This window comes from Odocoileus virginianus, chromosome 34, assembly GCF_023699985.2.
Source record: "Odocoileus virginianus isolate 20LAN1187 ecotype Illinois chromosome 34, Ovbor_1.2, whole genome shotgun sequence".
Taxonomy (NCBI): Eukaryota; Metazoa; Chordata; class Mammalia; order Artiodactyla; family Cervidae; genus Odocoileus; species Odocoileus virginianus.
Genome location: NC_069707.1, coordinates 18,577,382 through 18,599,679, shown reverse-complemented (window position 1 = coordinate 18,599,679; position 22,298 = coordinate 18,577,382). Strand labels below are relative to the sequence as shown.

At 38.2% G+C, this 22,298-nt stretch overlaps 1 long non-coding RNA gene across 3 annotated transcripts in view; it reads right to left on the bottom strand.

Moving 5' to 3' along the window:
* The window catches only part of LOC110138173 (uncharacterized), a 370,957-nt gene that overhangs the window by 221,020 nt on the left and 127,639 nt on the right, over positions 1–22,298 (bottom strand). The gene's annotated exons all lie outside the window — the stretch shown is intronic.

Genomic DNA, 22,298 nt, shown 5'->3' with positions numbered 1-22,298 from the left:
CCTTGCATCAGTCAGGATCCAGTTAGTCCCTAGAGGGGCAGTCAATGGGAAGCACTCCTCATAGCAGATTAAAGGAGAGGGGAGTAAGAAGGTTGGGAAAATGCTTCCCTCTCCCTCTCTGCTCTGAGTGGCACCCCCAGCCCAACAACTACAGCTCCTTCTCATTTTTCAAGCTCTCTCTGATTCCAGATACATCATTTCCTCCCCATTTTCCTTTAAACCAGGGTGTGGTATCAACTTCCTGCTGTTGCCACTCTCTGTGTCTAATACCCTTTCTGTTTCCTACCCAAGTAAGTCACATCCTGCATTAAATTCTCTTTTATTGGAGTTTAATCTGTTTCCAACCAGGTCTTGACTGATCAAATTGTGAACTTGAAAGTAGATCAACTTAAACTTTTCCCATTCCAATCGCTTAACTCTCTTGAAATAGCTATGAAAATAACACCCCTTCTTTTTGTGTAATTGAGGCCAAAATGAAACAGTTCAACAGTAATGTAGCCAGAAGGGATCCTCAATATTGGTAATCAGGAAGCATACTGATGGTCGTGAATATTGTACACTGGAGAACTGCATCTCCTTGCTCCCACTTTGGGGTCACCCTTCTTGCTAATGGGAATGGGACATCATCTGCCCTTTTACTGTAGTGAGAACAGAGAAGGAAAGAGCAATACTCAAAGGTTAGAGAGCAGTGCCAGAGAGGTAATACCTTAGAATCTGAGACAAAAACTCAGTAACACTGATCAGGTCTTGATTGAAAATTTTTTACATTTTCATCAGAAGTTTTTTGCATTAAATTGTTAAAATACTGCATTTCAAAATTATTCATCTTGGTTACTGAGTTTTTTGGTACCCCCTTGCATTTTATACCCAAAGTGAGTGCCTCACTCACCTCCCCCTAGTCCAAACCTTTTTAGAAATAGCATGAAAATGGAAAGTTGTGGCAAATTGAAGGACAGCCAAGGTTAGGCTATAGTACTGTTATTAAAGATGCAAATTTGGAATTCAGACACTCGTGAATTTTTCCCCTACCACTTACTAGTTATGACCTTGGACAAATTTCTTAAACTCTCCCAGCCTCAGTTTCCTCATTGCAAGTTGAAGATAATAATATAGGTCACCAAACCCTAATCTATACTACAATATGCAAGGAGTTCTAAGAACCAAATGATCGTTCATACCTTTGGCACAAACTAATTTGCAGCAAATTCTGACTGAGCCGAAATAAGGCAATTCATAGTCTGTATTCATCCTATACATAAAGCAAATTACCTATGGGGTACTGCCTCAGATCTCACTGGGGGTGATATAAGCTAATGTTAGACTCACCATTTAGCCTGTCTGAAATCTGATATTTCTGAATTCAAACACTTAGATGAGCCCAAGTGTTTCGGATAATGACTGTGAATCTGTCATAGCTCTCTGTGAAGATTCAATGAGATGCCACATGAGAGGACATCAAGAGTGGACCTCCTGGTGACACTTGCTGGAAAACGAACTTTCCCAGAACCCTGGAAACTCAGAAGCAGAGATTCCATTTTAGGCCCAGACACAGCTTGCTGGAATATGAGAACTTGCAGACACTGAGTTGGGTTCTAGAGGCAAAAAAGTTATATAAATCCTTCCAGAAAATGACGTAAACCCTGACTATTAAAGGGCAGTGACATGGCAAGAATGAAGATGTGTCCTCTTTGTGTGGCCAGGGCCCCAGGCAGCTATAGGTTCTTGTTAGATTTGGGGGGAAGCCAAGGAGGCCATGCTGGCGTATGCTGTGTCTGCTCCTATCCTGGGTGGCTACCTCCCTTCTGATTAGGTTTTCTTCTCTGGCTAATTAAATTAGGAACTTCATCTAACTGTGCAGGAGTGCAGTATGTACCTTGGGAGTGGGTCTCTTCCTATCCATTGTAACCTGGCTGAAGCACCGCAGTGCTCAATAAACATGGCTTATTTATGTCATCTTAATCATGATTGTTTCCTAACTGGCAACAGGCATTTTTCAAAATTGAAGCTTTCTTAGAAATCAGTTGATTTACTGTATAATCTTTGAGCAATTGCAGATGCAGAGACTAAAATTTCACTGTAATTATGACTAAAAGCTTGATTGAAGAAAGTGAAAACGTCATCCCAGCCTGGGGAGGGATGGGAACTATATCAGCAGACCATGAATGATAAAGAGACATCTAGACTGGACTATACCAGAGACAATTCCTTTAATGGTAAATGACTAAGGATTTTATCAATTTCCAATAAGAATTAGAAATTAATTTCAAAGCCTGCTGTATATTCTTCAGTTACTTATTTTTAATTATGCTTAAATTAACTGGTAAGAACAGTATAGAGTTTTTATTTCACAGGATGGGTTTAGTCACTCTCATTTTTTTTTTTTTTTTTTTTTTTGCCTATCCATTGTCTTCATAATTTTAGATGATTAATCTGATTGAGGACCCCATCTGCAACTTCCATCAGAATTATAGTGCTCAGAATGGGCAACATAAATTAGACTGACTCTCAATGGTAACCTTGTATCAGGGAGGAGAATTACTTGTGAAGATGACTCAATGCATGGATACAAACACCCCCTCAGATTTGCTGCTGATGTTAAGAGGAGTTTGTGTTCTTAACAAAGTCATCTGACAAGATGAACAATGGAGCACATCACTTGACTTACTGTCCCTCAGCTTTATTTATAAAATTAGGAAGTTGAACTAAAAGATATTTTCAATTTATTTTCTTTTTGCAGAACTCTTTCCTTGCATTATTTTTAATTGGGAAGCCCAAACATAACATAAAAACAGAGGCTTTCTGTTTGAAGTGGAAGTTGAGGTACAAGTGACCCCTCTTATCCCTAGAGTGTCCACCTCCTCTTAGTATAAGGTTCCAAAAGGTCTTATGAGAATCAGTGGGCTAGATGGTTCCTAAAAAAGAATCCTTTTTGCTCTAGCACTCTCTAAATTCACAAACCTATGAGACTCTAATAGTTACCATTTGCTACATCTCTAATGTTTAAGGCCTGTAGTAAGCATTAACACACAGTATCTTAATTAAGCTTTAGATAGACCTTTTGCAGGGAGAAATAGCAATATGGTTGGATGGCATCACCAACTCAATGGATGTGAATTTAGCAAACTCTGGGAGACGGTGGAGGACAGGGAAGCCTGGCGTGCTGCAGTCCATGGAGTAGCAGAGCCGGACATAACCGAGCCACTGAGCAACAAGAAGAGAGACCCTGCGAGGTAAGGATGATTTATCCCCTGAAACAGATTAAGGAACCGAGGCTGTAGAGTGAAGTCACACAGCCGGTAAGTGCATCTCCAGGATTCAAGCTCCGATCAGCTGGTCCCCAGAGCCCACAGGCAAACCAGCCTGTCTATCAGGGAATCTGAAAGAGGGAAAACCCAGCATGGTGAATAAATCGCTGGAAAGAGTCGGCCTGAAATTCATCTTAAAAGAACCTGGTATTTCTCTTTCAATGTGTTAACATGGTATATCACATTGATTGATTTGCAAATATTGAAGAATCCTTGAATCCCAGTGACAGTTACTCAGTTTCACCAACTTACACCCTAGGAATCCAGATAGCAAATGATTAGGACACTTCTTAGGGGCCGTTACCCATCTCTGACCATTTCACTGTGGACCCATTTAGGGGAGCAGATAAGGGCATAATATGGCTGTTCCTGCTGCCACTGGATAGCAGTCCTCAGGCAAGAAAATGGGACAGTACTACTACTTTGAACAAAACATTCGACGGTGAGTCTCTTTTACAGAAAGGTGGTCCCAACTGGATTTGAAAAGGATGGCCGTTGTTTCTATTTTCTCACTGAAATTCTTAACTATTAAGTACCTGCTTTGGTCATGCTTTATGAATATACAAAAATCTGGAAGTCCAAGATGGTAATTTTATTTAGGGTTTCTATCTACTACTTGGACAAATGACTTCTATATTAGTTCAGTTTTGTTTGTTTGCTGGTTGATTGTGTTTAATGATTATCTTTAAAGAGCTCTTGGCCGATCTGCCCAGACAATGTTTGTAATTTCAAATGTAAATCCAAACATGAGAGAGATCAGAACATAAATACTAACAATTTTCAAGCAGTGGCCTGAGGTTTTACATAGTTTTATGTAGGTTTTAGAGAAGGGAATGGCAACCCATTCCAGAAGATTTTAGGGCTTCACAGGAGGCGCTAGTGGTTAAGAACCTGCCTGCCAATGCAGGAGACATATGGGTTCGATCCCTGGGTCCAGAAGATCCTCTGTAGGAGGGCATGGCAACCCACTCCAGTATTCTTGCCTGGAGAATCCCCATGGACAGAGAAGCCTGGTGGGCTATACAGTCCATAGGATCTCAAAGAGTCAGACATGACTGAAGCAACTTAGCACACACACATGTAGGTTTAATGTAGTTTACGTAGGTTTTTCATGTAAAAGCCATTTGCTCCTCTCTACAATTCTTTAGGATGGTGGTCCAGACACCATTATGTCATTCCTCTTCTGTGCAAGGAGAAAGTATTTCAAAAGGTTAAGAAACTTGTTCATAATCGTGCAAGTGACAGCATGACTTGAACTCAGGTCTCTGATTTAGAGTCAATATGCTGAGGTTATCTGCAATAATTTGCCCTAGCCATCAGAAAGTCTCCATTTTGGTCACTGTCATTTCTGTGTCATTAGTTCCTAGCTCTAACTAGATAAATACATAGTGGATGCTCTGGAGGTCTGACTGCCCCATTCCTTAAAGCTGATCATGTGGCATTTCCAGGTGGCGTCATTAGTGTTGTTAGTTCTAGAAATGCATCCTATCTTACTCTGGGGCATCTGGCTACTGTTAGAGAACTTCTAGGTCTGGTCTGTTTGACAGTCCACAAGGTGGGCTATGAACACCTGATCCTATTAGGCTCACTGTGTTTTATAGATGTGGGGGAGTGATGGGGGGGTAGAAAATAAATAAGGAAAAAAAAAACACAGATTAGGCAGTATATCTTATTTGCAATTTTCTGCTTTTTTTACTCCCAGTCCATCTCTTGTAGCTGGAACAACAATCTCTTTCTAAATGAGGCTATTTAGCCAGCATACCCAGTGATATTTGTGCCTCATATAATAAATCCTCTGTTCAGAATGATCCTAATAATGCAATCTTCTCAACTTCGGGGGAGGAAAACTAGCCTTTTGTTAGAATAGGCATTTCTATTATTCGCTTTCAATCATTTGACTTTCAGTAACCACATATGTGGGCTTCCCTGGTAGCTCAGCTGGTAAAGAATTTGCCTGCAATGCAAGAGACCTCGGTTTGAATCCTGGGCCAGGAAGATCCCCTGGAGGAAAGCATGGCAACCTACTCCAGTATTCTTGCCTGGAGAATCCCCATGGACAGAGGAGCCTGGTGGGCTACAGCCCATGGGGTCACAAAGAGTCAGACATGACTGAGCGACTGAGCACACAGCACAATCATATCTGTGCCTGAATCACTTTGGGACCAGACCTTAGGTTGGATCGTTGGGAAGGAATAGCAGGATGATGAAATAATAGAACAAAGATAACCACAGCTCAGATGGTATAACACTTTCACCTCTCTCTTCTTAACTTTTCAAACCCAGTTTTTGTCCCTGTCAATGAATACTAAAATAGCATTATTAAAAGAGATTATTGACCTCCTAACCATCCAACCAATGGCCCTTCTTCAGTTCTTACTATTTTTGAACTCTACATAGCATATGACTCTGGTAATCTTCTTAAAACGGTCCCCTTCTTTGAGTTTGGGGATATGAAGCTATTGCATTTTTTTCATCCTTCTCAAAGTCCTGAGTTTTTTTGTATGTTTTTTATTCACTTGCTACTAATGTTAATTGTTTTTTCTTTTCTCTCTATTTACCATCTATTTCAGATGTCATGTCTAGTTTCTAGCTCAAATATCATTATATGGAAGACCTCCAAATAATTATAAATTTCCTAGCCCAAAGAAATAAAACAATGGGAAAAAGATACATAGGCAGTGAGTAATCCACACACTGCTAGTCACTCACTGGAAAGAGAATCTATGTGTTTCCTGGGAAAGGTATAGATTAGACTTAGAATTTATGAACTGTTTAAATTTTTATTCTTTGTTAAAGCTAATAATGACTCCCTTCTGCTTTTGGAATTTGGGCAAGTTTCTTAAATCCTCTTTATGTAAACTTTGCCTCTTTTTTCTCCTTTCTGAAAACATAGGGACTTTTATTATCTGGATTTGATATCTACATTAATATTAGAGTTATGGGGTTTTGAATATTGACTCATTTCTTCCATGTCTTGCTCCATAGAAGTAGGCCATGCCCAGACAAGATTTAAGCAAGAAAAACTTACAAAAACTAAATATGAACTCATATGAAAAATGTTAAAATGGAACTGTTTATGGTGTTTTTATGGATATCCTTCCCAAACCTTTACTTGAATAAAGATTTTTTTTAATATATAAATTGAAACACCCATGGTAATTTTGAGGGAGAGAGTACTGAAAGGAAGATGGGTCCCTCAGTCAAGTCACAGATTCATACAGAAATTTCACAACTTTCTAGTTCAACCTCAGTTTCCTTAATTCTGAAACAGAATTATTATAAATTCCTGTTAAGTTTCTCGGGGGTACTAAAAGAAACGATGTAAAATGCTTAGAACATTTTAATTCTTATAAACATTAGTTAATCTTATAATAGTGTCTCCATAGTAGAAGAGGAGGACCAGGAGACTAAAATAAATCTAAATGATATAAAAGAAATCAGACTGTGATTTAACTGAAATCAGGAAGCCAAGTTCAAAACAGATCAAGATATCCTGTACTGTACTCCTATTCAGTATTGATGACAGTATAATTCAAACTTGTGTAAGTTTTCTTACTTGTGTAATGGGCTTCCCGGGTGGCGCAGTGGTAAGGAACCCCCCTGCCAATGCAGGAGAGGCAAGAGATGCAGGACCGAACCCTGAGTCAGGAAGATCCCCTGCAGAAGGAAATGGCAACCCACTCCAGGATTCTTGCCTGGAGAATCCCATGGACAGAGGAGGCCGGTGGGCTACACTCCATGGGGGTCACAAAGAGTCAGTCATGACTGAGCACACATTTGTGTAGTAAGGAAACGAGCTAAACAATACAGCAAAATCCAAAATGGTTAAAAGCTCTCAAACACGCGACAAGAAAAGTTAAGAATTTAAAGGCTGCCTGGGTGGTTTGTTGCTCTATGCAAGGTTGTCAAATAGGTTTTTGTATACTTGCTTACTTGCACCACTGGATTATTTGATCTTAGCTTTATGGAGTGTGCTATTAGCCTATGAAATATTGAAAAGAATTTAAAGCCTGGATATGAGCACAGGATAGTTACGAGAACCTGACCAATGAACCTTGTCAGGTTTAGATGCAGGAAGGTATGGGTCAGGTGCCCTGTATCTGCCATCCATGGTAGTCAGTGGGTATTCGATGGCATTTGCATAACTATATGGGTAGGGTTTTTTTCCCCCCAAGTCTCTCTGAAACAAACCTGAATATAAATGCTTTCTGCCCCCTGCGAGTCTTAGTAGACTCAAATCTTCATGCAGTGAAAAGATGTTTCCCCTGCTTCAGAAATCAATCACTGCAAACAGCAGAGGGAACTTAAACTGCCTCATGTTGGTGTCAAGCTTAAAGAAAAGAAAAATAAAAATGTTGATACCTTGCTCCATGAGGATGAAAAGCAAAATCCTAGCAACTGACCTTTGACTGAGTCGTTATAGGAAAATGCTCTGTTTGCTCCCCTGAGCCAACTGAATCACAATGTTCTTTGTATCCTGGAAAAATATCAACTTCAGCTAGGAAAAAAAGAATAACTGAAGAGAATGTTTGAACAATGAATGGCTTCCTTTTAACCATATCTTTAGCAGGATAAGCCTAAAAGAGTAGGCCATTGACAAAACCCACAAAACAGCTAACCTATATTAGATTATTCCTAGAAGGTCTTGGATACATCTCCTAGAAAATGAACAAAGAAATCATGACACTATTTAATCAGTTTTCAATTATCTAGAAGTTGATAATCTTATTTGTGGATGGTTCCTATCTCTATTATCCTTCTGCTGTCTCTGGCTGAATGCCTTTTGGCTATTACAGTGTCCATTTGCACTTCCATGTGAGGGGGCAGGGAGAGATGTCAGCAAGCATATAAACTGAGAGATCCTCTAAATGAGGCTTATGTATTAACTGCAGATCTAAAAATTCCATGCTTTTCCTGAAGTCATGTTATGATGTCCTGCCAGCTCAAGGCTTTGTATTACCAGCATTCAATAAATATTACTATGAAGAAAGTATAGTATAGTGATAGAAAGCCCAAGGCATAGAGTTGGGTTACCTCTGTTCACATCCCATCACTAAATTTCAAGTTGAATGACTGACTTGCTAGACCACTTTATGCCTTAGTTTCCTTATCTGAAAAATACCATTGTGATAGATTGTATTGTTCTCAAAGTACCAATTGAGGGGTAAAGTATGGAAATGAGAATGAGCCAAGGAAGAGAGACTAATTAAATTCTACCCTGCTCACAGCTCCCAACCAACAGTAACAAGGGCAGCTATTTATGGTGAAGAAAGTATATACACTTTCCCAAACAGAAAGTTCACAGACCATGTGACATTCTTCCCAAGCACCCTTTCATTAATGTGATTAATTCACCATAAAGAAAGTGAATCAATAATTGCTGTATGCTCCTAGGCAGGAAATAACTAACAAATGGGTCAACAGTGTCTTCAAAGAGGAAATTAAAAAATACTTTGAAATGAATGAAAATGAAAATATAACTTTCCAAAGCCTATGGGAAGCAGCAAAAGCAGTTCAAGAGGAAAGCTCACAGCAATATAAGCCTACCTAATAAAAAAGAAAAAGGTAAACAATCTAATTTTACACCTAAAGGAATAGAAAAAGGACAGGCAAAGCCCAAAGTTAGTAGAAGGAAGAAAATAATAAGGATCAGAGATGAAATAGAGACCAAAGCAATAAAAATGATCAATGGACCTAAGAGCTGATTCATTGAACAAAGATAACTGATAAACTTTTAATAACACTCATCAAGAATGTGTTTTGGCCCAAATAAATATAAGCAGAAATGAAAAAGAATTACTGATATAATAGAAATACAAAGAATCATCAGACTACTACTAACGATTATATCAAAATAAATAGGACAACCTAAAAGAAATATATAAATACCTAGAAACTAACAGATCAATTACTAGTAAGGAGATAGAATCAGTAATTAAAAAACTTTCAACAAACAAAAGTCCAGGACTAACTGGCTTTACTGGTGAATTCTACTAAACATTGAAAGAAAAATTAATAACAATCCTTCTTAAACTTTTCAAGATAATAAAAAAGGAAGGAGCACTTCCAAACTCATTTTATGTGATCAGCATTACCCTGGTACTAACCAATTCAGTTCAGTCCAGTTCAGTCACTCAACTCGTGTCTGACTCTTTGTGACCCCATGAACTGCAGCACACCAGGCCTCCCTGTCCATCACTAACTCCAGGAGTTTACTCAAACTCATGTCCATCGAGTTGGTGATGCCGTCCAGCTATCTCATCCTCTGTCGGCCCCGTCTCCTCCTGTCCCCGATCCCTCCCAGCATCATGGTATTTTCAAATGAGTCAACTCTTCGCATGAGGTGGCCAAAGTATTGGAGTTTCAGCTTCAGCATCAGTCCTTCTGATGAACACCAGGACTGATCTCCTTTAGGATAGACTGGTTGGATCTCTTTGCAGTCCAAGGGACTCTCAAGAGTCTTCTCCAATACCACAGTTCAAAAGCATCAATTTTTCGGTGCTCAGCTTTCTTCACCATCCAATTCTCACATCCATACAGGACCACTGGCAAAATCATAGCCTTGACTAGATGGACCTTTGTTGGCAAAGTAATGTCTCTGCTTTTTAATATGCTATCTAGGTTGGTCATAACTTTCCTTCCAAGGAGTAAGCGTCTTTTAATTTCATGGGTGCAATCACCATCTGTAGTGATTTTTGAGCCCAAAAATATAAAGTCTGACACTGTTTCCACTGTCTCCCCATCTATTTCCCATAAAGTGATGGGACCAGATGCTATGATCTTAGTTTTCTGAATGTTGAGCTTTAAGCCAACTTTTTCGCTCTCCTTCACTTTCATCAAGAGGATTTTTAGTTCCTCTTCACTTTCTGCCATAAGGGTGGTATCGTCTACATATCTGAGGTTACTGATATTTCTCCCAGCAATCTTGATTCCAGCTTGTGCTTCTTCCAGCCCAGCATTTCTCATGATGTACTCTGCATGTAATTTAAATAAGCAGGGTGACAATATACAGCCTTGATGTACTCCTTTTCCTATTTGGAACCACTCTGTTGTTCCATGTCCAGTTCTAACTGTTGCTTCCTGACCTGCATACAGGTTTCTCAAGAGGCAGGTCAGGTGGTCTGGTATTCCCTTCTCTTTCAGAATTTTCCACAGTTTACTGTGATCCACACATATCAAAGGCTTTGACCAAAGACATCACACAAAAAGAGAAAATTACAGACCAATATTCCTGATGAAGGAAGAACAAAGGTCCATCTAGTCAATGCTATGGTTTTTCCAGTCTCCATGTATGGATGTGAGAGTTGAACTACAAAGACGGCTAAGTGCTGAAGAATTGATGTTGTTGAACTATGGTGTTGGAAAAGACTCTTGAGAGTCCCTTGGACAGCAAGGAGATCCAACCAGTTCATCCTAAAGGAAATGAGTCCTGAATATTCACTGGAAGGACTGATGCTGAAGCAGAAACTCCAATACTTTGGCCACCTGATGTGAAGAGCTGACTCATTTGAAAAGACCCTAATGCTGGGAAAGATTGAAGGTGGGAGGAGAAGGGGACGACAGAGGATGAGATGGTTGGATGGCATCACTGACTCAATGGACATGAGTTTGAGTAAATTCCAGGAGTTGGTGATGGACAGGGTGGCCTGGCATGCTGCAGTCCATGGGGTCCCAAAGAGTTGGATATGACTGAGCGACTGAACTTAACAGAACTGAACTGATTCCTGAAGAACATAGATGCAGAATATCCTCAATGAAATATTGGCAAACAGATTCCAACAATACCTTAAAAGATTATATACCATAGCCAAGAGAAATTTATTCTGGTGGTACAAGGATGGCTCAACATCCACAAATAAGTCTATATGATACACCACATTAACAAAATGAAGGATAAAAATTATATGATCATCTCAAAAGATGCAGAAAAAGCACTTGACAAGATTCAATGTCTATTTATGATAAAACCTCTCAACAAATGAGTATAGAGAAGACATACCTCAACATATTAAAAGTCATACAAGACAAGCCCACAGCTAACATCATACTTAGGAATGCAAAGCTAAAAGTTTTTCCTCTAATATCAAGAACAAGACAAGGATGCCCACTTCCACTGTTTTTATTCAACACAGTATTGCGAGTGTAGAAACACAGGAAACTTGTAAGACAAAGAACTAGTAATCCAAACTGGAAAGGAATAAATAAAACTGTCAGAATACATGATAGAAGAAGACATGATAATATGTATAGAAACCTCTAAAGATGCCACCAAAAGACTGTTAGAAGTAATAAATTAATTCAGTAAATTTGCAGGATATAAAATTAATATACAGAAATCGTCAAGGAAATGCAAATCAAAACCATAAAGATATCATCTCACACCTCTTAGGGTGGCTAATATCAAAAAGACAAGAAATAACAAATGCTGGCAAGTATGTAGAGAAAAATAAACCTTAGTGTACTGTTGGTGGGAATGTAAATTGATACTGCCTCTATAGAATCAGTACCGAGTTTCCTCAAAAAGTTAAAAATAAAATGACTACATGATCCAATAATTCCACTTTGGGTATTTTTTCAAAGAAATAAAAACATTAATTCAGAAATAATTATACTGTACAAAATTCATAGCAGCACTATGTAAAAGAGCCAAGATGTGGAAACAACTTAAGCGTCCATCAAAAGATGAGTGGATAAAGAAAATGTGGTGTATTCATACAATGGAATAATACGCATAGAAAAGAATGAAGTCCTGCTGTTTGTGACAACATGGGTGGGTGTAGACAGGATTATGCTGAGTGAAATAAATCAGACAGAAGGCAAATACTCTATGTGATCACTTATATGTAGAATCTGAAACAAACAAACAAGCAAAAACAGTTAATGAAGAAACATAACAAAACAAAGGTTAACTGAATAGACCCAGGGAACAAGGGTGGTGTCAGACAGGAAGAGAATGGGGAAGATGGGAGAAATAGGTGAGGGGAATTATGGGTACAAACTTCCACTTACAAAATGAATGTCACAGCATGTAATGTGCAGCATAGGAAATACAGTCAATAATATTGCAATAATTTGTATGGCAACAGATGGTAACTTGACCTATTGTGGAGACCATTTTGTAAAGTTTAAATTATCAAATCAATATGTCATACACCTGAAACTCACATGATATTGTAAATCAACTACATGTCAATTAAAAAGCATGCACAAAGAAAGAAGGAAGAAATTAATAAAAAATAAACAATAAAATGGTGAATTAAAACCAGAAAAACCATAGATTTAACTAGTAAACACAAGGATGAAAAGTGTGAGGAGGATAACATTACTTAATCACATCCTGAGATTCTCTTCAAAAATCTCTGAAATATTCTTCCTCCTCAAATCTCCAAGATTTTCCTTTCTCCCATTGATACAAAACTTAAAATTTTGCTTAGAAATAATACATGTTCCTAAAATGTATTCTTATTTCTAAAATGGATAGAGTGCTCTTAGAATTCAGCTCAGCCAAATTAATGTCACCAGACTCATACTAGGTAAGAAGGACTGGCATTCAAACCGGAGAAGGTCACTGTTCAGTCTAATAGGGAAGAGAGAGCTATACAGAGAAATGCAGTTTTAGGGTAGTCGGCATTAGATAACAGAGTTAAGGAAACAATAATAATAATTTATTGTTTTCCTATTGCAATTATATTCCTATTTAGATAATTTAGTAAACAAGCTTTATCCAGGAAAAACAAAAACTGAAGTGACACGATTTGAATTACAATTGTGTATTAATATTGTAAAACCTATGACAAATCACTCAATTTTCTTGTGCCTCAGCTCCCTCATCTCACAAACTAGGAGAATGACTGTACTCACAGTACTGAGCTCACAAGGTAAGAGGTTCAATGAGATAATGTTCCTGAAAACCCTTTTAAATGTGCTATGTGCAAAAGTTATTTTCATTAACACCATTAACATCAAAGTGTAAATGATTGTGAATTTCACAAGTATATTTGAAGTTCACACTCCCATAGCTCTTGAAAACCATCTTTAGTCACCATTTTTTAAGTCAACACTTTCTTAAATGAATAGTGTACAAAGGATCTTGATTCCAAATTTAACAGCTATACTCCTTCATCTTAAAACCATAGTCATACCTCAAATTAGTCCAGTGTATTGTCCAGAGAGTCAAGTTCTTTGTAACATAAATATTGAGGCTCTTTAGGATATGTTGTGCTTACTCTTTTAGACTCCATTATTTAGACATTCATGTTAATCATGTAATTGTAATGTGATTACATAACAATAGAAGTTCTTCAAACTGACCTCAGGTTAACAGATTCTGTTTATCCACAGCTTTCTGCTACAAGATGAATGCTCATGAATACACCTTTTGAATGCTGACATTATTTTCCCATATTTGAGTGATATGCTAAGAGTCGATGTCTATTCCCAAACTTTTAGGTGGGTTTTACTGATAATTATAATTATTGCTATGTACTTAAATTTATTAATATTTGAAAAAACTAAAAATGTAAGTGGGAGAAATAGAGTTGTTTCTATGAACTTGAGGTTGAATGTCTTAGAAAGATTAAAAAATAGGCAATCAATTTAAAAATTCACTATGAAATGAGTTGTGGACAAGATAATAATATAAAGTTAAGAGGGAAGAAGATAATAAATCCTAAAGGATTCTGAGCCAGTATTGTATCAGAAGTATCTCACTTAATATATTTTCAAGAATATGGAGGACTTCCCTGGTAGTCCAGTGGCTAAGACTCTGTGTTACCAATGAAAGGTGCCCAGGTTCTATCCCTGGTCAGGGAACTAGACCCAACATGCTTTAACTAAGAGTTCTCATGCTACAATTAAAGATCCTATGTGCCACAATTAAGATCTGGTATAGCCAAATAAATAAATAAATACTTTTGAAAGTTAAAAAATTCTCTAAAAAAGGAATTTGGAAATTTAGGATCATACCTTATGACTAATGCAATAAAGTAAATCAGAACTTTTATCAACGGACATGAAGAATAGAGGAAGAATAGAGTCTAAATGGCCAAAGAATAGGCCTGAGTACTATCTCAAAAATTGTTGAATGAATATAGTCTTCATGTCTTAAAATTTAACATTTTTTAATGTATATAGGGATCATTTTTATGATTCTCTGTTTTGACTTTTTTAAAATAAACTGAGCAATTATGCAGTATTAAAATAATAGTTTGTAAACTGAAAGTAATTCAAAATGAGAACAAATATTATAAGAACACATAAAATTATTTTAAAATTCCACTAAATAAATAAATATTAATTAATTCCCAATTCAGCCTCAGGTAAAATAATGGACACTTTGAGGAATAGAAACACAAGTAAAGTAACCACTTTCAAGGCCTCAAAAACTCACAGACCTCTTACTATATGGGAAAGTTCTCAGATGCCTTTGTATCCACTGTACAACTGTAAACACAGGCCTTTCCAGCTGGTGCTAGTGGTAAAGAATCTGCCTGCCAGTGCAGGAGACATGAGACACAGGTTCAGTCCCTGGGTGGGGAAGATCCCCTGGAGGCAGGCATGGAAACCCACTTCAGTATTCTTGCCTGGAGATTACCATGGATAGAAGAGCCTGGCGGACTATGGTCCATAGGGTCACAAAGGTTTGGGCATGACTGAAGTGAGTTACATGCACTCAGAAGTATAAACAGAGAAGAAAGCATTTTTGTTTACTACTCAGTTCTATAAGGATGAAAGTTGCAACCTGCTGCAGTCCTGACCAGCAGTGAGCTCTGGAAAAAAAAAACAAAACTGAAGATAACAGGATGAAGCACTCTGTGCTTTGGACCAGCAGCTCCCTTAGATGGATGTTTATCTCAGGAAGGATTTTAATGAACCCTGATTATTGCATCTTCTCCTACACCGAAAAGCTCTAAGATCATTAAATTGAGATATTGCTTCTTGACTAGCAGTAATCTTTACCAAGATGTACACTTGAGGGCATGCTTCCCCAGGGGTTCAATGGTAAAGAGTCTGCCTGCAATGCAGACTTGCAGGAGATGTGGGTTCCATCCAGTGGTCGGGAAGATCCTCTGGAGCAGGAAGTGGCAACCTACTCCAGTAATCTTACCTGGGTAACCCCACGGACAGAGCAGTCTGGGGAGCTACAGTCCATGGAGTCACAAGAATCAGACATGACTGAATGACTAAACAGTAAACAGCAAGCACTTGAGGATGTGCATTCCCTAACCAAAAAATCATGTATCAACTGGCTTCTCTCTCTACTTTTCAGAACAGCTTCCTCAACTGAGCGGCTGTCATCTGGGCTTCAGTGAACCTCAGTAAGACCCTGAATAAAATTTAACACACAACTTTCATTTCTCTTCACTTCAAATGGCATCTCGCCACATCTTGCACCCAAAAGCAATGTAAACCCTTCCTCATTCTAGTTCAGAATATATGGCCATTGACTCAGGAAATCTAACACACCATAAGTTTAACTCATCACCTATTTTTAAAACTACATTCAGGTAACTTTTGAAAAAGTGAAAAGACAAAAAAAAAATGATATAAATTCTTTGTCATTTTCAGCTACTTCCCTGAAACTAGATACATTTGCTATTTATCTTTTTTTTTTTTTTTTAAACTCATCAGCAAATTTTCAAGGCAATTTGAGTTCACTTTTTGTGAAAGAGTCTTCAGGAAAATACTCTGTCAAGGGCTTTGGGACAATCAAGATAAATGACACTTCTACATTTCACTCATACTAATCACCCTTTTATGAATCCGCCCAAAAGAATGCATTTCTCTGTGCTAAGCTGCTCTGTATACAGTCCTAATGGTGCTATCTTCTGAGTCCTCTCTGCTTCATGCATTATACTTCATGCTCTATCCTGTTGCTTCCTTTCCACCTGAAATTCTATTCTCAGAACAATTCTGCTTAGGATTTTGGATACTAGAGATTAAAATTTTGAAAGAATGACATAACTGATTTTTCATGCAATCTTCCTCACTGTCATCTTGTAGACATTGATACTTTTCTATTTCTTCACTTAAAACTTACATCATCTGTATGGGTATATATATATCCTCTCCAGTGAAATTGGCTTCTTCAAAGCCAGTTTTCACAACTATAAGCAGAAGAGTTGGATCACATGTCCGCCAAAGTCCTTTCAAATTCTCTGGCACTTTGAGCATATCTTTTATATTTGTTCTCCTTAAAAACATTTTTTTAATTACTACTGTAAGGTTAGATATTATTCTTGATGTTGGGGAAACAGCAGTGACTGAGTGTATAACAAGATTCTGGCAGGAAAAGAAAACTTTATCACAGATGATATATATATATATATATATATCATGGATTTGGAGGAATTTGAGGTTACCCAAATTCTGTTTGCTGTCAATATTTTCCAAAATCCACACAGATAATATGAAAGGAAGGAAATATTAGAATGAAATAATGGTATGGTAAAACTAGCAAAGAATATGTTTTTTATTGGAATATAATTGTTTTACAATGTTGTGTTAATTTCTGCTGTACAACAACATGAATGAGCCATATGTATACATATGTTCCCTCTTCTTGAGCCTCCCTCCCATCCTCCCCCATCCTCTAGGTCATCAGAGAATAGGTTTTTAAACTTTCTCTAAACTAGGCTGGAATAGAAAGGAATCATAAATAAGATTAAAATTTGATTGTTAACTTGATGTGATTGATGTGGTAGGAAAAATGACAAGGTCGGAGCTGAGTTTTGGTTTTTCCACCTTTTTGTATTTGCTAGTACTTCAGATAATGAGGGTTTGTTGTAAAAATATATATGGAAAAAAGAACTAAGGGAATTTTTGCTAACCTAGTAACAGATATGTTCTGCACCTCAAAGGAGAGAAATAGAGTTTGAGAATTAGATGATTTAGGAACCAGAGTCATTTTACCACCAACATTAACTTGTTATTCTTTAGTTAGACAATCTCTTGCCAATATTATGACTCAGCTCCTCTCTCTAGCTCTACTGCTGGGTGTCTTTTAGTTTCTGCTTAGTCATGACATCTGCACTCTGAACTTGAATGCATTCACAACCTCTGCACATTCAGTCTCTCTTTCAGCCACCGCCATCTCTGTTACCTGACTTTTGGGTCTTTTCCAGCATCAGCTTTCATCACCAATTGGAACACTCTCTTTGTATTTTGCACTCAAATTCTCCAATAGAGAGAATCAGTCATCATTTTGTTTGGGCAGAGCTCTCATGCCAGATTTCTCATGGGCTGCTATCAGCCAATAGATGGATCCATAATACAACAGTCTGTTTTCCAGCCCTGACCTAATCTGCTGCTGCTGGTGGTACACAATCATGGGATAACTGCCTGTGCTGTGTCATTTATGTCCATCCATCAGCGCCTAGAGCTGTGCTGAGAGCCTAGACTTCCTCCTCGTTGAGCCTGGCTTCTTCGAGGCCTCATTTCCACATCTATAACAGGAAACGTTGGATCATGTGTCCTTTAAATTCCTTTAAAATTCTAAGGTACTATGAGTATATATTTTGTATTTGTACTCTTTAAAAAAAATTTTTTTAGTTGCTACTGAGAGATTAGGTATTAGTCTCAACTTTGGGGAAACTGCAGTAACTGAGGCAGACCAAGTGTATAACAAGATTCCAGCAGGGAAAAAAAAGAAAAACACTTAACCATATATGAGTGAAAGGGGCTCAATCATGTCCAACTCTTTGTGACCCCATGGGCTGTAGCTTGCCAGGCTCCTCAGTCCATGGGATTTTTCAGGCAAGAATACTGGAGTGGATTGCTATTTCCTTCTCCAGGAGACATTCCCAACCCAGGAATCGAACCCAGGTCTCCTCCTCATAGGCAGTTTCTTTACTGTCTGAACCATCAGGGAAGCCTACCCTATATGATACCAATTCAACTGTGTTAATGAAAGAGCTGCTGAGATTATGTTAGGAAATGTTTAGGGAATAGATGAGGAAAGCTGAGCAGCAAGTGTGAGAAGCCACTACCACATCTAATGTTGAGTGGGCAAGGGGGATACGACATCAAATCAATGAGACTTTGAAACTTAGAGGAAGAGATGCCTGGAAGAAACAATAGTCACAGGAGATACAGATATTGCCCAAAGATAAGGAAGCTGCCAGAAAAAGTTCTTCAATACCTCTCCTCACACTGTAGTTTACCACAGCTTCCCACTGGCCAAATACAACTGAAAATATGAGAGAAAACGATTCAAAGTGATATAGTCTTTAGTCTCAGAGAGAACAATGCAGAGCCAAGAAAATGGAAAATGGTTGGGGGAGGGGGAACCAAGTGGAAAATAATCGGTGCATGGATCTTACTGTCAAGAGGAGTCAACAGATAACAAAATTAAATTAAAATAAATACAAAAGAAAACAATGAACTTTTAGTTTATTATTCTTTTCCCTTATGGCTTACTAGAAGACACTGAATATAGTTCCCTGTGCTATACAGTAGGATCTTTATGTTTATCCATTCTATATGGAATAGTTTGCACTTGCTAACCCCAAAATGCCAATCCAACCCTCCTCCCCACCCCACTTGCAACCACAAGATTGTTCTCTATGTCTATGAGTCTGTTTCTGTTTCATAGATAAGTTCATTTGTGTCATATTTTAGATTTCATGAATAAGTGGAATATGGTATCTACTATGGTATTTGTGATACCATTTGGTATAGTATCATATGGTATTTGCCAGATATCATATGGCATTTGCCTTTCTCTTTCTGACTTACTTCATTTAGTGTGATAATCTCAGGTTCATCCATGCAGCTACAAATGGCATTATTTCATTTTTTATGACTGAGTAATATTCCATGATGTGTGTATACACACACACACACGCCCTACGTCTTCTTTATTCACTCCTCTTCTAATGGATAATTAGGTTGTTTCCATGTCTTGGCTACTGTAAATAGTGCTGCTATGAACATAGGGGTGCATGTATCTTTTTGAATTATAGTTTTTTCTGGATATTTGCCCAGGAATAGGATTGCTGGATCCTCCAGAGACTCTACTTTTAGCTTTTTGAGGAACCTCCATAATGTTTTCCATAGTGGCTGCACCAATTTACATTCCTACCAACAGTGTAGGAGGATCCCTTTTCTCCATACCCTCTCCAGTTTAGACACACTCTTCTCTTTTAATACCTGTCAGTTCTGCATAGCTTTTGAAACTCATAAAATAGAAATCTTATATTCATTCTTTTCAGTCTTGCTTTTTACATTCAATAATACTTTTTAATATTTACCCATGGCGACACACATTGTTGTAGTTCAACTTCACTGTTAAAAAATGCTTCATTTTATGAATACTGTATAATTTGTCTATCCACTTTCCTAAGGACATTGAGTTATTGCCAATTTGTTGCTATTATGATACTGGTGCAAATATTCACCTATCTCTCTTTTGGATACATAAGCAGGTATTTATTTGTGATATATAATGCATGCAAGAATAAAATTGGTATATTATGTAGACTGTGCATGTTAAACTTCAAAAAATAGTACCAACTTGTTTTTCTTACTGGCTGTATCTGTGTATGCTCTCACCAGCAACATTTAAAAGCTTCCCTTGATTCCTGGACTCTCTATCATTAGATGCTATGGATTAAATGTTTGTACCTCTCGCCAAATTTGTATGTTGAAATCCTAGACTCCAAAGGGATGCTTACAAGTAGTCCTGAATTATAACTTGAGATATCACCATGATAAGAAAATAAGATGGACGCTTGGCCTAACAGCTACTAAGACTTACTATTAATAGAACATCATTTATAATATAAACTGTATTGTATCAACACAAAAATAGAAAAATTGACCAACAGATCAAAATGACTGTGAGATAGACTCACATTTCAGAGTTGATTATATAATAAAGATGGTGCCACAAGTCAGACTGTTTAGTAAATGATGATAGGGAGAAAAATTTGTACATACTATCACCTACAAGAATGAAGTCCAGATTTATCAAATAAATAAATCAAAATAAACCATAAAGGTAGAAGATAATGTACCCTAGGGTTAGGGAAGAACTTCTTAGACAAAATTCCAAAATCATCATTAATAGCTTTAATCACATCAAATTAAGAATTTCTGTGAATCAAGCTAACATGAAAGCTGTTGCAGAGAGATGATTTTGGCCGTGTCTAAAACCACAAGGAAATTATTATCTAGAATATACAAGAAACTCATGCAAATGAAAAAAGCATAAGAATCTCAAATTTCAAAAATGAGTAAAAAGATATTTGAGTCAATTCAGAGTCAAAGAAGCCCAAATATATAATCAGTGACGAAAATCATTAGCAATCAGAGGAATGCAATTTAAACTAAAAAAAAAAAAGAGAGATATTGCTTCGGATCCATCATATTCTAAAAACAGAATATTGAGTGAAAAGCCATCATATTCCAAATACAGAGTATTGAGTTAAAAAAAAAAAAAAAGAAACCCAATGCTATCTACATAAATCACAACTCATGAAATAATTCATAGCTTACACTAATACTTTAGAAAAGAGGAATATACATCGAATATGCTGTGGGGAGTTAGGAGTGAGGAGTGGAGCAGAGGCTTTGCAAAGAGCAATGATTCCAGATGCGCAGAACTGCAGAGGATTGATTACTAAGGAGCCCTCGGCTCATTAAAACGAAGCAAGACCACAACACCCAGATGAAATCCTACTGAGTCATCTTAAATTCCTGATTCCATCATAAGAGTCCTACCCACCGGACACCCAGCTCAGGAACTCACCGTCACCTGAGCTCTTCGTTTCCCTGGGAATCTCTTGGTTCCTCACAGTCGTAATCATCCTTCTAGAGGCTGAGAGTAGAATGACTTTATCTAGTTTTCCAAATATCTATATTCTTATGGAAATATAGACCAGAATAAACAAGTGACAATTTTTGTTTTAAATAACTGAAATTTTAACCAAAACGTTTTTCTCTCATCGTTTCCCACCCCTTCCCCCCTACCCATTCACTCAGTAGAATTCATTGCCTCGGGGAAGGGATCATACAGCAGAGAAGCAGAGACTTTTTGGTGTTAAAAGCATAACTATGAAGTCTATAACTTCTAAGCCATAAAACATTATCTTTGGGAAGCCAGAGAGAGAGCCAGGCCAGCCTGTCCTCAGACTACAAAAAGGTGACCAGGACTGTGGGGATCAAGCAGAGTCACAGCAGAAGCTGAGTTTAGATGACAGTGCGTTCCTGAGCCCTGCATCCTATAGAACGGTCTCCCCAGAGGGAACTGGGAATCACAGATCCAACAGAAGTGGGCCCCCAGCCCCAGGGCAGCACCTGGAACCTGCAAGATCCATGTGTCCTATCCCTCAGCCTGGCCCCCCAGCGCGGCACCAGAACAGGCCTGAGGCCACCTCACAGAGCATTGTGCAGCCACGCAGCAGGAGCTGTGTGCCGGAGAGCAGAGCCGAGACGGCTGCTCTGAGAGCCGCTTGGAAGTTCATGGTACATGCACAGCGGGCCAGAGTCAGGATGGGAATAGGGACCCCTCTACGAGTCTAGGTGGACGAAGAGGGATTTCAAGAAAGGCTTCCTCCAGCCTGCCTGAAGTTCTGACCTATCTCTTAGACATCACTCTGCAGAAAGGACAGGGCACTCCAGTAAGCCCATGTGCTCTCCATGTGGGACTAGCTCACCCCATAGCAGACATTTGGCAATATATGGAGATCTGTTTTGTGGTCACAGCTGGCAAATACTACTGGAATCTGATAGGCAGAGGTCAGAGATGCTGCTGAACACTCCACGGTGCAAAGAGCCGCCCCAAACAAAGAATCACCCCGCCCCAAACGTCAGCAATATCCAGGATTAGAAACTCTTCTCCAAGCTGAGATTAGACCTTGACCACTTGGCACAAGAAAAGATTTATCATGTACAATATAATTGTTCATTTGCTTTAAATAAAGAAAATTACACCAAGTTCATGGACTAAAATGTGGAACCACATGGTCAGGAATATATCCGTTCTCTCACATA